General features: G+C 35.0%; 1 protein-coding gene and 1 pseudogene across 2 annotated transcripts in view; one reads left to right on the top strand and one right to left on the bottom strand.

Annotated features, from left to right (window-relative positions):
* ZC3H12B (zinc finger CCCH-type containing 12B) overlaps nucleotides 1-15,277 on the bottom strand; it is a 405,422-nt gene that overhangs the window by 328,920 nt on the left and 61,225 nt on the right. The window lies entirely within an intron of this gene.
* Nucleotides 1,112-2,248, top strand: LOC100065590 (importin subunit alpha-1 pseudogene; annotated as a pseudogene).

Here is a 15,277-nt window from a genome sequence, read left to right as displayed (position 1 = left end):
CCCCATGAAGTGAAAATCTTCAGTTCCTAAAATATATTCTTATATAGAACAACTTATTTTATAATACGACTAGACAAATAATGGATTACTGTAAGTTTTAAGGCTGAAAAAATAGTAGTTGGGAACAACTGTGAAATACTAAGATTAAACTGCCTTAAAAAGTAGATTTTGCACCTTCCCAAAAGCCTGCATACAGAAGCTGCAGACCAAATGGAGCAAGAAATGAGCAACAGATAACAGCTTGCTGATGGTTACTCAAATTCAAATATAAGGACAATGCGGTGAAACAGAACTAGGAAATAAAGAAGGAAAACGGATATTTCAGAATATGTTCTTTCAGCTAATTTTGTTAACATCGACTATGCATGTCTATTTTAGAAACTGAGCTCTTTCTATAACCAGGAAAACATCTCTCAAAAGTTTAGGCTGCCATTTGGTAACTTAAATCCTAACTATATGTTGCCCACCCATCTTAAGTTTTCCTTTGCTTACAAGCCAGGGCAAACAACATCCACAGTTTGCTTACATGAATTTGTGCTTTGTCTTTAAGAGTATTTTAAAGCTAAAGTTCTAGAAAGAAGGAAAATGGAATTTTCTCTGTCAATAATAATGCTTATTTTATAATAAATACTAACCCTCATTGTTACTATGATTTTAAAAAAAGACAAGCATGGTAGAAAGAACAGGAAATAAAAATTCTAGTTCAATCTAAACTGCCTCTCCCCAAATCTCTAATTTACCTATTTAAAAATAAAATAATTCTACAATCATTCTACCATAGACTTGACTAGAAAATAATGTCCAAACTACTTTTTCTACTCTTTGGTGGATATTATTCTCTCTTAAATAATCTTCTCTTTAACTAGAAACGTATGTATTTTCTCATCATACAGTTATAGAGTCTTCTATCATTAGAAAATTAAATAAATAATCTCTGAATAGTTTTATAGTTTTTAATTTGAAAGTATATTTATATACAAATTTAAAAAATTATAATTTTTCAGTTATCTAGGGAGTGTTAACCTAAGGCCTGTAAGCACTGATACTATTACCCATAAAAGCTGAGCGAGATCAACAACTATCTTCTAGCTTTCTCCCATTGTCTAGTAACATGTCCACCAATGAGAATGCTAATTAGCTAACTTCCCACCTTAACAGGTTGGAGGATAAAAGGAAAGACAGAACAGAAATAGAAGTTATTATGAAACTGAGGAAGGCTAAGAAAGACGACCAGATGCTGAAAAGAAGAAATAAATGTAAGCTCTTTTCCAGATGCTGCTACTTCCCCACTACAGGAAAATCATAGCAACCAGGGCTTTATATGTTGTTCTGTTGATGACACTGTGAAAGACACAAATAACAATAATTTTGGAAGTCAACTACAAGCTACCCAAGTTGTTAAAAAACTTCTTTTTATGGGAAAAAAGCCTTCCAAAGACAATATAATCCAGGTTGGTTTGATTCAAAAACGTGTGCCTTTCTCTGATTGTAGTTCTATTGAATTTTAATCTCCTTAGGTATGCCCAATAATACCGATTTTGGGAAATCAGAATAGACAAAAGTTGTAGTAGATGGAGGTGCTATATCAGCATTCATTGCTCTGTTAGCATCTTTCCATTCACATATCCGTGAATAAGCTGTATGGGCTCTAGGAAATAATGCAGGTAATGGTTCACTTCCAATGATTTGGTTATCAGGTGTAATAAATACTTTATTAATTCTACTTGCAGTTCCTGATTAGTAATCTTTAGAATATGGTTATTTACATAGTCTTACCTGGACACTTTCAAATCTTTGTTGTAAAAAGAATCCCATTCCCTCATTTGATGCTGTTAAGCAAATTCTTCCTACTTTAGTTTATCTCCTGCATCGTGACTATCTAAAAGTATTTAGAGGTATTTGCTGAGCTATGTCTTACCTTATTGATGGTCCAAATGAACCAGATGATATCTTGTAAAAATGAGAGTTTTGCCACAGCTTGTAAAGCTTCTAGGAGCTACCGAGTTGCCAACTGTGACTGAAGCTCTCTTAAGGCTGCATAGGAAATACTGTCACTAGAACAGATGAATAAACTTGTGTTGTAGTAAATGTAGGAGCACTTTTAGTTTTTCCCAGCCTGCTAACTAAAGCCAAAATTAATATTCGAAAGAAGATTGCATGGAGAATGTCGACAACCACAGCTACCTGTCAGCAACAAAGACAGCAAGTCCCATTTCTTGCTATATCCATTCCTTGTTGGCCTTGTTGACCTTCTCTTGAAGGCAGATTTGAAGATACACAAAAATGTATGATTAGTCACCAAACACAGAAGTGAAGGAAAAATTTAACAGATTGTATACCATATCCAGGTGACATGACAGAACCACTAATGAACCACTTCACAAGATATCATGATTGTCCTGGTTATTCTGGATACCATTTCAAATACCTTTATGGCTGCTGAGAAACTAGCTAAAACTGAACAAAAAATTCTTAGTATATTGATTGAAGAGTGTGAAGACCTAGATAAAATTGAAGTTCTTCAATATTGTGAAAACAATTCTATGTACAAAATTTCATTATGCTTGACTAAGAAGTATTTTTCTGTAGAGGAAGAGAAGGATAAGAATGCCATGCCAAAATCTCCCTCTGATGGCTACAGTTCAGGATTGTACTCCTGGGACTTTTCAGTTTTAGATTTTACAACTGAAGTCATTTGTTGCATACCATGCTGAGTATAAATCTGTCCTACTGTTTCTTTAGTAAGATCTCTTTTTAGAAGCGATTTGCAATGCAGCACTTTTTACCACTCAAGTATACTTAAACAGTTCCAAACTAGACATACTGTTCAAAACCTCTCTCTCTGATGGGATTCTTATTTTTATGTGGAATTTGAACTAGGTGGACTCTGCAATGTCCTGGAAATAAAGACTAAATTCTACTCTTTACATAAAAAAGTGTTATTGTCAAATGCAATCTAGGCTGTTGGAAATGGTTTTGGGTTCATAGTCAAGAAGTCTGGGCTCATTAACTAAATAAAAACATATTTATTGAAAGTACACTATATATCAAGCATGGTTCTAAGTGTCAGACATATAGAGGCAAACAAAATAGATGTTTTCCTTACCTTCTAAAGCTTACAGTCTAGTGGGGGAGACAGAACTTAAGCAGATAATTGAACAAAGAAATATAAACTTATAAAACGTGGTAAGTACTTTGAGGGAAAAGGAAAGGAACAGGAGGACTACATTAGATTGGAAGGAAGTGACACGTAAGCAGAGAAGTGAGGGATACATAGGAGTTAAGCAAAGAGCTAGATTTGAGGAACTGAAAGAAAGAGTGGCTGAACCATAGTGGACAAGAAGAAGAAGGAGACCAAAGGGAAGACTGTAGCACTTGGCAGGGAGCAGATCATGGATGGTCCTGTAAAATGTATTATTATGAGATTGAATTTTACCCTAAGTGCAGTGGAAAGCTAGTGAAGGATCTTAACCAGGGGAGTAACATGATCGAGCTGTATTTTTAAAATATGGCTGTTGTATAGAGAATGGATCAGAATGGGGGAAAGGAGGAAGGAGTTATTGTCCTATAGCTCATCTCTTCTTTAATATGCTAGCAATATAAAATTTAACATTTAAAAACCCAAATTCATTTAATCCTTTTTCTAGTTTCTTTTCTTAATTTATATATTACTTGTTAAAAGATTCTGGCATCTACTGGCGTTATCTCTGACTCACTTTACTAGTCTACCAATTCCATCCATCACAAGATCCACCTTCCATAATATCTCACAGATTCAGTCAGTTGGTGTGAATTGAGGTCTACCACCTAGCAAGATTTTGAGTTCAGTTCATCCACTTGCGTGCTGTGAAACCTAGAACATACCATTAAATCTTTCTGAGCTCCAGTTTTGTTACCTATCAAAAGCTCATAATAATACTTATGATGTTAAGATTATGACGTTCTAACAAGATAATTCATATAAAAGGGCTTTGTAATTACAAAACACTATACACAAGTTCACTTACATTGCTATTGTCATTATTATTGAGTCAAAGAGGGAGGGGAGTTGAGAATGCAAAAGAAATATAAGACATGGTCTATGTTATCAAGAAGTATACAATCTGGAAATACTGAGATAATACACCTTAAATAAGTAAATGATAAAATGCCTGATGCTATCAGGGGTGGGGGAAGGAGGCAACTACTATTTATTTAAGGCCTACTACGTGCCAATGTGTTGAATGCTTTACATATGTTGTATGAATAGGAGTTCAAAATGGAAAGTTCGACCTCACCTGGGCTTCAAAAAATTCTGGACAGTACTTTTACTTCCAATTTTCATTCTTCACAGAGGTTGACTTTAAAACTCCCCTACCCACCACCCTCATTTACCCACAGACTGCCTCTTTTTCTACTTTAAAATGTAGCAGAAAGCATTAGTTAAAAACTCCTCCACATTCCTTCCTTTCTAACTGCCAACTTGTCTATAAATATTCACTCATTCAACCAAAAAATGTATGCATTTACTATATGCTAGATAATAATTCCAGCACTGAGGATTCAACAGTGAACAATACAGACAAGCTCCTTATATATTCTAGTGGGAGAGATGGATAATAAATAAATATACCTGTAACTGTAAATCCATCTTTATCACCTTCATTTCCATAAGGAAAGGACATGTAGCTCCTCCGCAATAAGGCTAACTTCTCCAAATGTTATCTTGTTTCCACACCCATAAGACTGATCTCTGTCAATGATTTACTCCCTCTAGTATCTTTCATTTTTCTCTCTCAACCAGATCCTCTTTCTAAGCTTATAACATATTCAGGTCTAGCCAAGTCTAAAATAAAAGTATCCCATTGATTCTACCTTTTCCACATGCTGTTGTTCCACCTCCCTTGTATGATTCACCACAAACCTTCTTGAAATACAGTTCTACATTCACTGCATTAATTTTTTCAATCATCATTGTTGTCTCAAACCACTCAATTTGGCTTCCACTACCATTTTTCCACTGACACTGTTTTCATTAAGGATATCAGATTACCATATTGTTGGGATACAAATAATAAACAAGACAAATCAGTAAATATATAGTATGTCAGATGGAGACAAGGATTAAGAGGATGGAGAGTGCTGAAGGATGGGGTTGCAATTTTAAATTAAGCACATAGTTAAAAAGTCCCCTGACATTTTTATATCTGTGCCCATTCTTACCATCTTCTTTCCAACCTGAAACAGAAATGTCCCTCCTAGTGTATAAGGCCTATGCTTCCACTTCTGAATACTTCTGAGTAGCATGTCTTCCAATATCCTTTAAAGACTTTGCTCAGTTATCTCCTGTTTTTCCTCTTTTCCCCATCTTTTCTCTATTTGGGAAGCAGTATTGCTTAATGATGATGAGTATAGGATAAATAATGGGACTGTTCAGTTTCAAATCCTACTACTTATCACTCATGCAATCTCAGAAATGTCACTTTATCTCTGTCTTTCTCATAGAGTTGTTGCAATGCTTAAAGAAGATAATATATGCCCTGCACATAGCAGAGTTCCTGACACAGAGTAAGCATTCAATAATATTAGCATTACTATTACTTTTATTACTGGATCTTTCTTCAAAGCATGTAAACATGGACAATTGTCTGCCATCTTAAAACAAGCTAAAATATACAGAGTGGGAGAATGGACGAGGGGAGAGCGAGCGAGAGTGAGAGAAACGTCTTCCCACCCCGGGATCCTACCTACATCTATTATTCCTTCCCATTCATAGTCATTGTTTCTCCAAGAGTCTACTTTCACAGTCTCTACTTCCTCACTTCATGTTCATTTTTCAAATAAATGCAAGCTGGCTTTCTTTCACAACATATCACTAAAAATGATCTAAGGTCATCAATGGCCTCTTAGTTTTCAAATCTAATAACTACTTTTCAGACTTTATCTTACTTAACTTGCCAATGGTAATGGATAATGTAGTCCCTCCCTACTCCTTAAAACTCTTTATACCATTAGCTTTAAGACTAGCTATTCTAATTCCCATTCCACCTCTGGCTAATCCCTTTTAAGTCTCCTTCATGGGATCCTCTTCTTCCTCCTGCATCTTAAATGTTGTTACATCATAGAGTTCTGTTCCTAGTTTCCTTCTTGTCAAACTCTCTACAACTTCTGTGTAGGAGATCTAATCCACATCCATAGCTTCCAATTCCACCTCTACTCTGCCAACTCTCAAATATATTTCTCCACATTATCCTCTTCTCTGGGTCCTAGATTCATACATATACTGTCCATTTTCCACTGGAAAATTCTATCTGAGGAATGATAGGTGATATCTAAGTTTTTATCATTCAAGTCCCCACAAATCTTATCTCTTAGTATCTTAATCAGTTTGAGCTACTATAATAAAATAACAGAGACTACATGGCTTATCAACAACAAACACTTATTTCTTACTGTTCTGAAGACTGGGAAGTCCAGGATAATGGTGCTGGCAGATTTGGTGTCTGGTGAGGGCCCGCTTCCTAGATGGCCATCGTTTCATTGTAAACTCACATGGCAGAAGAAGAAAGATAGCTCTCTGTGGTCTCTTTTATAATGGCACTAATCTCAATCATGAGGGCTCCACCTTCATGACCTAATCACCTTTCAAAGGCCCTATTTCCTAATATGATCACCTTGGGGATTAAGATTTCACCATATGAATTTGGGGAGGGGGCATACATTCAGACCACAACAGTTAGTAAACCCTTCTGCTTTCTCTACCAAACTATTCTTGTTGGCACTCTCAATATATTTTGCTCAGTCTCACTCCATATCTCAGCTCATGCTATTTCTTTAAAGACTACTCTCCTACTGTATGCCAAAACCACTAGATCAGTGTTTCTCAAATTTTAATGCACATGCTAATCATCTAGGGATATTTCTAAAATGCATATTCAGGAAGCCTAGGGTTGGGCCTAAAAATCTGAATTTCTAACAAGCTCCCATGTAATGCTGCGAGTTTATGGCCTACACCTTTCATAGCAAAAGTCATTCTAGAAAAAGTTTTATGAAGGCAAGGAATTATATTTTGCTCACTACTGTACTCCAGTGTCTAGAACAGTGCCTGGCATGTAGTAATTGCCCAAAAATATTTGTTGAATTAATGAATAAAATAATCATGACTTCATCTAATACATGCTTCAAGACTCACCTCCTCCTAAAAATTTTATACTCTGGAGTCATATCAGCATTCTGGCAGAGGGAGCTGCTCCCTTTGTCTCTCCCTTCTAAGTTACAACTAAACACATCCATTAACTGAAAGAGGATTCCCTAAACAGCACAACAGAACCCCTGAAAGATCTCTACAGCTATCTGAAGGTGGTGGACTGGACCCCAGGGAAACAGTAGAACTAAGGGAGTGGCAGACTCCTCCTCCCTGGCAGCAGTGATCCAAGACAGGATACTCACACAGAGGCCACTGTGACTGTGAGTGGAGGCGGGGGCATCCTGGGCCACACATGAAGGCTTACAGAGCAGTGGTAGCCTGGCCTACAGAAGCGTCCACAGTGCCATAGTGGCCCTGCCCATGTGAACACTCCCTGCTGAGTGGTAGTGCCAATGTGAAGGCACCCCATTGAGTAGCTGTGGCTTGACCTGCACAAATGTGTAGTGGCTGACAAGCACAACTGTGAGGAGAAGGGGTGGGAACAGAAAAAACAGTCACTTCAGCCCCCCCCACACAGTGGCAAGTGGAATGTGCAACCAGAAGGAACAGGAACCCAACAGAACTGGTGACCCAGCTGCCAGTGGCAGAAACCCCAACACCAGCTTGACCAGCAGTGGGTGCTGTATACAAATTCCTGGGTCCCCAGGGCCCCATCAGTGATAGTGATAATCATGAACGCAGCACCACAGGCAATGATGCAACCTGAAGGCAACCCAGCAACAGCAGGACAGGTGGTGCACAGGACAGCAGCATACAAGACCACACAGGCTGAGTGGAGGAACATGACACCCAGTTGACCAAAATCAAAGTAACCCAAGCAGTACCAAAGTAAGAAAAGGTAATTACTACCACCAGTGTGCTGGGAGAGGATCAATTCATCAAATACCATGAAGAACTATAGTAACACTGTAAAAGAGAAGGAAAATGACAACACTGCAGAAAACATACCTGAAGTCACAGAAGGTTACAATGTAACTGACAGAGAATTCAAAATAGCTATCATAAAGCAACTCAATGAGTTTAAAAAAACATCTCGAAAATACAGTTCAATAAGCTCAGGAATAAAATTAATGAGATAAAAAATAATGTAGAAAGCACAAAAATAGATTAGAACTTATATAAGAGAGAATTAATGACCTTGAAGATAGAAATCTAGAAATGCTTCAGGTGGGGCAGGAGAGTGCTAAGATTCAAAGCAAAAGAAATAAATTCTTCAAGGAATATTTGACAATTAGGAAAAGTAACATAAGGATTATAGGTATCCTAAAAGGAGAAGAGAGAGAGAAAGGAGCAGAGAACTTGTTCAAAGAAGTAATAGCTGGGAACTTCCAAAACCCAGGGAAAGAACTGAACATACAAGTACATGAAGACAATAGCACTCCTAATTACATCAATGCAAAAAGACCTTCTCCAAGGCATATAATATTAAAAGTATCAAAAGCAAATGATAAAGAAAAATATTAAGGGCAGCAAGAGAGAAGAAAATAACCTAAAATGGAATCCTCATCAGGCTGTCAGCAGATTTCTCAGAGGAAACCTTACAGGCTAGGAGAGAATGGAATGATATATTCAAAATACTGAAAGACAAAAACTATCAGCCAAGTATACCCTATCCAGCAAAATTACTCCACAGACATGACACAGAAAAAGAAGCTTTCCCAAATAAACAAAAACTGAGAGAGTTCATTGCCATCAGACTTTACCTTGAAGAAATGTTGAAGGGAGCCCTCCTACCTTCACAAAGGTAGGTTTCAACAAAAAGGCAAAGGTTTACAAAGCTTTGAGCAAGTAGATAAATAGAAAAACCCAGAAAACTGCAGCTCTCTATCAGAATAGGTTAGCAAACATTTAATTATAGCACAAAAGATAAAGGGAAAAAAAGCATCAAAAATAACTATAAACACTTCAATTCAGTCACAAAACAAAAAATAACAATTTGTGACAAAAAAACACAGAAGGGGAAGAGAAAAGGGATGGAAACAGCATAAGCTAATGGAGATAAAAGGCTATCAGAGAATGGACTATCTCATCTGTGAGATCTTGTATACAAACTACCACAATACAAAAAAATCAGAGCAGAGTGACAGATCATAAATAAAGAGAAAATTGAGAAAAACATCACAAAAAACCACCAAATTGAAATGGCAGTCAGAAATACAAGGAAAAGAAACAATGGAAATATAGAACAACCAAAAACCAAAAGATAGAATGGCAGTAGTAAGCCCTCATATATAATTAATCACTCTAAAAGTAAATGGATTGAATTCACCAATCAAAAGACACAGAGTGGCTGGAATGATTGACAAACAAGAACTAACAATCTACAGATTCAATGCAATCACAATCAGAATCAGAATGACATTCTTCACAGAAATACAACAAAAAAAATCCTAAAATTCATATGGAACAACAAAATACCCCAAAGATTCAAAACAATTCTTAGATAAAAAGAACAAAGCTGGAGATATCACAATCCCTGACTCCAAAATATACTACAAGACTATTGTAATCAAAACAGCATGGTACTGGCACAAAAACAGACACAGATCAGTGGAACAGAAATGAATTACCAGAAAAAACCCACACATCTGTGGACAGCTAATCTGTGACAAAGGAGCCAAGAATATGCAATGGAGAAAGGAAAATCTCTTCAATAAATGATGCTGGGAAAACTGGGCTGCCACATGCAAAAGAATGAAAGCAGACTATTATCTTACACCATAAACAAAAATAACTCAAAATGAATTAAAGGTTTGAATTTAAGACCTGGAGCCATAAAATTCCCAGAAGAAAATATAGGCAGTACACTCTTTGGCATTGGTCTTAGCAGTATCTTTTTGAGTATCATGTGTACTTAAGTAAGGGAAACAAAAGAAAAAATAAACAAATGGGACTACATCAGACTAAAAACCTTCTGCAAGGCAAAAGAAACCATGAATAAAATGAAAAGACAACACACCTACTGTGAGAAAATATTTGGAAATCATACATTTGACAAGGGGTTAATTTCTAAAATACATAAGGAACTCATACAACTAAAGATCAAAAAGACAACTCAATCAAAAAATGGGCAGAGGATACAAACAGACATTTTTCCAAATAAGATATACAGATGGTCAAAAGGAACATGAAAAGATGTTCAACAACACTAATTATTAGGTAAATGCAAATCAAAACTACAATGAGATATTACCTCACATCAGTCAGAATGGCCATAATTAACGAGACAAGAAATAACAAGTGTTGGAGAGGATGTGGAGAAAAGGGAAACCTCATACACTGTTAGTGGGAACGCAAACTGGTGCAGCCACTGTGGAAAACAGTATGGATACTTCTCAAACAATTAAAAATAGAAATACCATATGACCCAGCTACCCCACTATGGGTTATTTATCCAAAGACCATGAAACCAACAATCGAAATAAGTTTATGCATCACTATGTTCATTGCAGCATTATTTGCAATAGCCAAGATGTGAAAGTAACCCAAGTGCCCATCAATGGATGAATGGACAAAGAATATGTGGTATATATACAATGGGCTACTACTCAGCCATACAAACACCAAAACTGTGCCATTTGCAACAACATGGGTGGACCTCCAAGGTATTATTATGCTAAGTGAAACAAGCCAGACAAAGACAAACTCAGTATGATTTCACTCATATGTGGAAGATAAACACATGGATAAAGAGAACAGGTTAGTGGTTACCAGAGAGGAAGGGGTTGGGGGAACATGAAAGGGGTAAAGGGGCACATATTTATGGTGATGGATAAAAACTGGACTATTGGTGGTGAACACAATGCATTCTATACAGAAACAAATGTATAATAATGTACATCTGAAACTTACACAATGTTATAAGCCAATATGATCTCAATAAAATAATTTCAAAAAAATTTACCTCTGACCTGAATCTATAATAATCAGTTCTTTATATTTTTGCTCACTCTTGCATTACTTCTTTCTCTCTTAAGGACAACAGTGGTTTACAATAACACTTTTTATCATCACAATTTTGTTAATATAGTTAGAGATAATATCAAGAGCTTAAGGATTTTTGCTTCCAGCATGGCTTTCCTCACTACCTCAGTATTGAGTGCTCTTGTAGGGCTTTGCCTTTTGATTTTCTTTCTGTGGTTTTGGGGTTCTAGAATAAATATGTTAAAAGTTATGTCAGGGAAAAATAAGCAAAGAACACAAAAAATTCACAAAACAGGGAATATAAATGGCTAATAACTGTTTGAAAATGATTTCACCTCTAATGATTACATGCATTGTTGGTGGGAGTGTAAACTTATACAATATATTTGGAAAGCAATTCAGTGATAGATATCACAAAGTTAAATCTACTTGGGATCTATTCTAAAGTGGCCTACAAAATGTAAAGATTTATGCCAAAAACTGTCACAGCTTTATTTATAAGAGCAAAATAAACAATGACTGGCCTAAATGTCTAACCAAAGGAAAGTGATTAAGTAAATCATAGTATAGCCATTAAATTGGTTCTTATGCAGGGATCAAAAGTGTTTACAAACAGGGGCTGGCACAGAGGCATTGTGGTTAAGTTCACATGTTCTGCTTTGGTGGCCCAGGGTTCTTGGGTTCAGATACTGGGCGTGGACCTACACCACTCATCAAGTCACGCTATGGCAGCAACCCACATACAAAACAGAGTAAGACTGGCAGATGTTAGCTCAGGGATAATCTTCCTCAAGCAAAAAAGAGGACAATTGGCAACAGATTTTAGCTCAGGGCCAATCCTCCTCAACAAAAAATAAATGTGTTTACAAATAATTTTAATGACACGGGGAAAATGTTTAAATAAAAAGAATCGTAATGAAAAATGGAGAATAAAGTTATTTATCAGTATGATCTCAATTAATGTAGAGCAATATCAAGAGAAGGAATGAAATTCACCAAAATGATAATGATAGTTATCTTGGGCATTGGGGAGGAGTTAATGATTTATTTATTTTCTTCTTTATATTTTTTGAAGTTTTCTACAACAAATATTTTTACTTTTACTTTCATAGACTAGTACTTTGTTTAGATAACTTCATTCTCTTTAATTAAGGTGTTGCTATGTTCTCTATTTTTTTCTTATAAATTTTTCTCATCTCCCTCTCCAACTAAACTGTAAAAAGCCCAAGGACAAATATTGTATGATTGTTTTTTGATGTATCTGACAAACTTTGGTATGGGTCTCTTGCTCAAATTTTTCTAGAAAGTTTTTTAATCCTGTGTTACAATGTTTCCAAAGCATACTACAAGTACATAAATATTCATGCAGGGCTACTTTTGAGGGGTCTTTATCCTAGGACCCCTTTCTCAGAGTTATATAAGCCAGACCAACAGTCTGAAATCTCTTCATGATAGATGTCAATATCTAGTTTTTAACAAAGCAGAATAAATTGAATGTTTAAATGAAGTAAAATATTTACATGCATTTTAAATTTACCTATGTAGTAAAAGACATCTTATATTCTCTATATGCTTTTCTTGAATCAGTGTATCACTTCCTACTTGCCTTGAATCTGATACAAAAAACTTATTGTACAATCTATTTCAATGATGAAAAGCCATTAAAGAGAAAGGAAATGGAAAACAGGGAAGTTTAGTATTTATTAGTTTATGATATTTGTAATTAAATGGTATACTCCACTGCACCTTTCCCCCAAAATTCTACTTGGTCTGAGGAGGACTAAATGGAATGGTGATAGGAGTTCAGTGTGAACTGTTCTCCTCTCTCATGTTATCCTTTTCTCATACAGTTTAATCTGGGAGGTGATGAGATAAATTTATCCATCCTTTTCTTAAAATAAAGAAAAACTAGGAATGAAAACTACAATAATGGAAACACAGTCAAAGTATGTAGGTAACTGTTTTATACTTATATTTATGAGAACTATAGGTGTTATGCTACAAAGTTAAATAATTTAGATATTTAATATCCTTATGGATACATATTAAAATGTACTACTTAATAAATGATGAAATCCAGCCATTTGTGACAAGATTGATGGACCTTGAGAGTATTATGCTGAGTGAAATAAGTCAGAGGGAGAAAATCAAATGCCATATTATCTCAATCATAAGTAGAATATAAAAACAAGGACAAACAAACACATAGCATTGGAGATTGGATTGGTGGTTACCATAGGGGAAGGGGTGAGGGGGGAGGGCAAAAGGGGTGATTATGCTCACATGTGAGGGGATGGACTATAATTAGTTTTTTGGTGGTGAACATGATGTAATGTACACAGAATTCAAAATATGATGTACATCCGAAAATAAATAAATTAATTAAAATATATATATATAATTGGTTGGGTGTTTAAAAATTAAATGCAAATAAGATGTAAATAATTTTAATATTAATAGGGAGGTACTACAGGGGAAATGCCTTCTGATATTTTTGCTTTTTACAAAAAGAGCACTGGTTCTTAAGTAATATAGTAATTTATAGATTAAACATCAGAATAAAGGTGTTTTTCATATGTTGGTTAAATAAAACATCATCTCTTCATACTCTGTCTTTAAAACAATACTACTTTTAGAATATTAATTTACCAGTGTGGGTGGGAGTCTTTAGAAGCAGCTGCCCATGAATCCTTTCCACTTGTCAGGTTACTAGTATACAGGTTATGTGTAAAATATCAGAGGTAAAGGAAAATACTTTGTCTTGGCTTATACAACACATTTCTTAGAAGCATACGTAATTTCATAATTACATGAAATTTTATAAGATTCACTTACGTAATAATAGTTTAAAAGTAGTGTTTATAAGATGTAATATTTAAATTACAATAGTGGACTATGGGAGTTTGTGGGGAAATATTCCTCAAAATGATAAAACCAATTTGCAGTATAATCAGTCATAGTTTATTTCTTTATTAAATATTTTTGATGCTTGAGAAAATAAGAATGTGAGGAAACATTTAGAAGGTAGCCTCCTGGGCAGGGCAGAGGCCTCAAGAGATGAATGTCAGCCCATCTGGAGGACCATAGAGTTGTGGAAAATACCCTCTTGAGACTACGATATTATTCTTCTCAATCTGCTCCTCAGGTTCCCAAGCTGAGAAGCTTTGTGGAAGAATGAATCAGTGTGCCCTTGGCACTTAGGAAGATCTAAGGAAAGCTAAAGAAAATTATCTGGGAATAATCCAAAGTCTGCTGCAACCTATTTATAAAACTGAGAGTTATGCGACTGTGATCAAAAAATGCTAATTAAGTAGAAATTATAAACTTTAATATTTTTGAAGTTTCAGGACTTGAAATTATTTTTATATACATTCTTAACTTGAAAATCACGCCCAAATATTTAAGTATGGAAATCTATTTTTCATTTAAAAATAAATATAATATGTAAAAATGACAGATGATTCTAGTTCAAGCAAATTATTACCTTTGGGAATAGAAGGGTAAATGGAGTCTTGACTCATTTTTTTTACAATTTTTTCTCATGTCACATAATTTGTTATCCACAATTGCATTTCTGAATCTTTTACTTTGCTTGAAACACAGAATATTTTTTAATTCTAGATTATTTCCCATTATTCTCAGTCTCAACAATATAACTTCATAATGAAGAAATGTTCAAATAATATGTCAAGGTCAGAAATAGCGAAGGATAAGCATAAGTCTTCTCTCATATAGGTGACATTGTAGTCTTACTAAATTTCCCCTTATATTCATAATGCTAATTCTTTTTCCTCAAAGCCTAAAAACTGCTTTGATATAGAAGTGAATACTAACATCTCTAAATTTAAAATCAAAATAAATTATTTGTGTCTCTCTTAAACAGGTATATTAAGACTTTTCAATTTGAAAATATTATTTAAAAAATCGATTTTGTTTTTGTACATTAATAAAGACTTCTAAATACACCTGCAATATATATTAGTAGGAAGTATAATTAAATAAAAATGTGCTAAATTTGGTACTAATTTTTAAATGGAAATAATCTAAATAGTTAATGACGTAAAGTTGTTTCATTAAATTGTATTGAATTAAAGTGGGTTTTTTTAATTAACACTTTTTTCCTGAACAAATTGGTAAAACATCAGGTCTGAGGCTATGGAGAGATAA

The sequence above is a fragment of the Equus caballus genome, chromosome X (genome assembly GCF_041296265.1).
Source record: "Equus caballus isolate H_3958 breed thoroughbred chromosome X, TB-T2T, whole genome shotgun sequence".
NCBI classification, from domain to species: domain Eukaryota; kingdom Metazoa; phylum Chordata; class Mammalia; order Perissodactyla; family Equidae; genus Equus; species Equus caballus.
The sequence above is the reverse complement of the archived record's forward strand: the minus strand, read 5'-3'. Positions and strand labels throughout refer to the sequence as shown.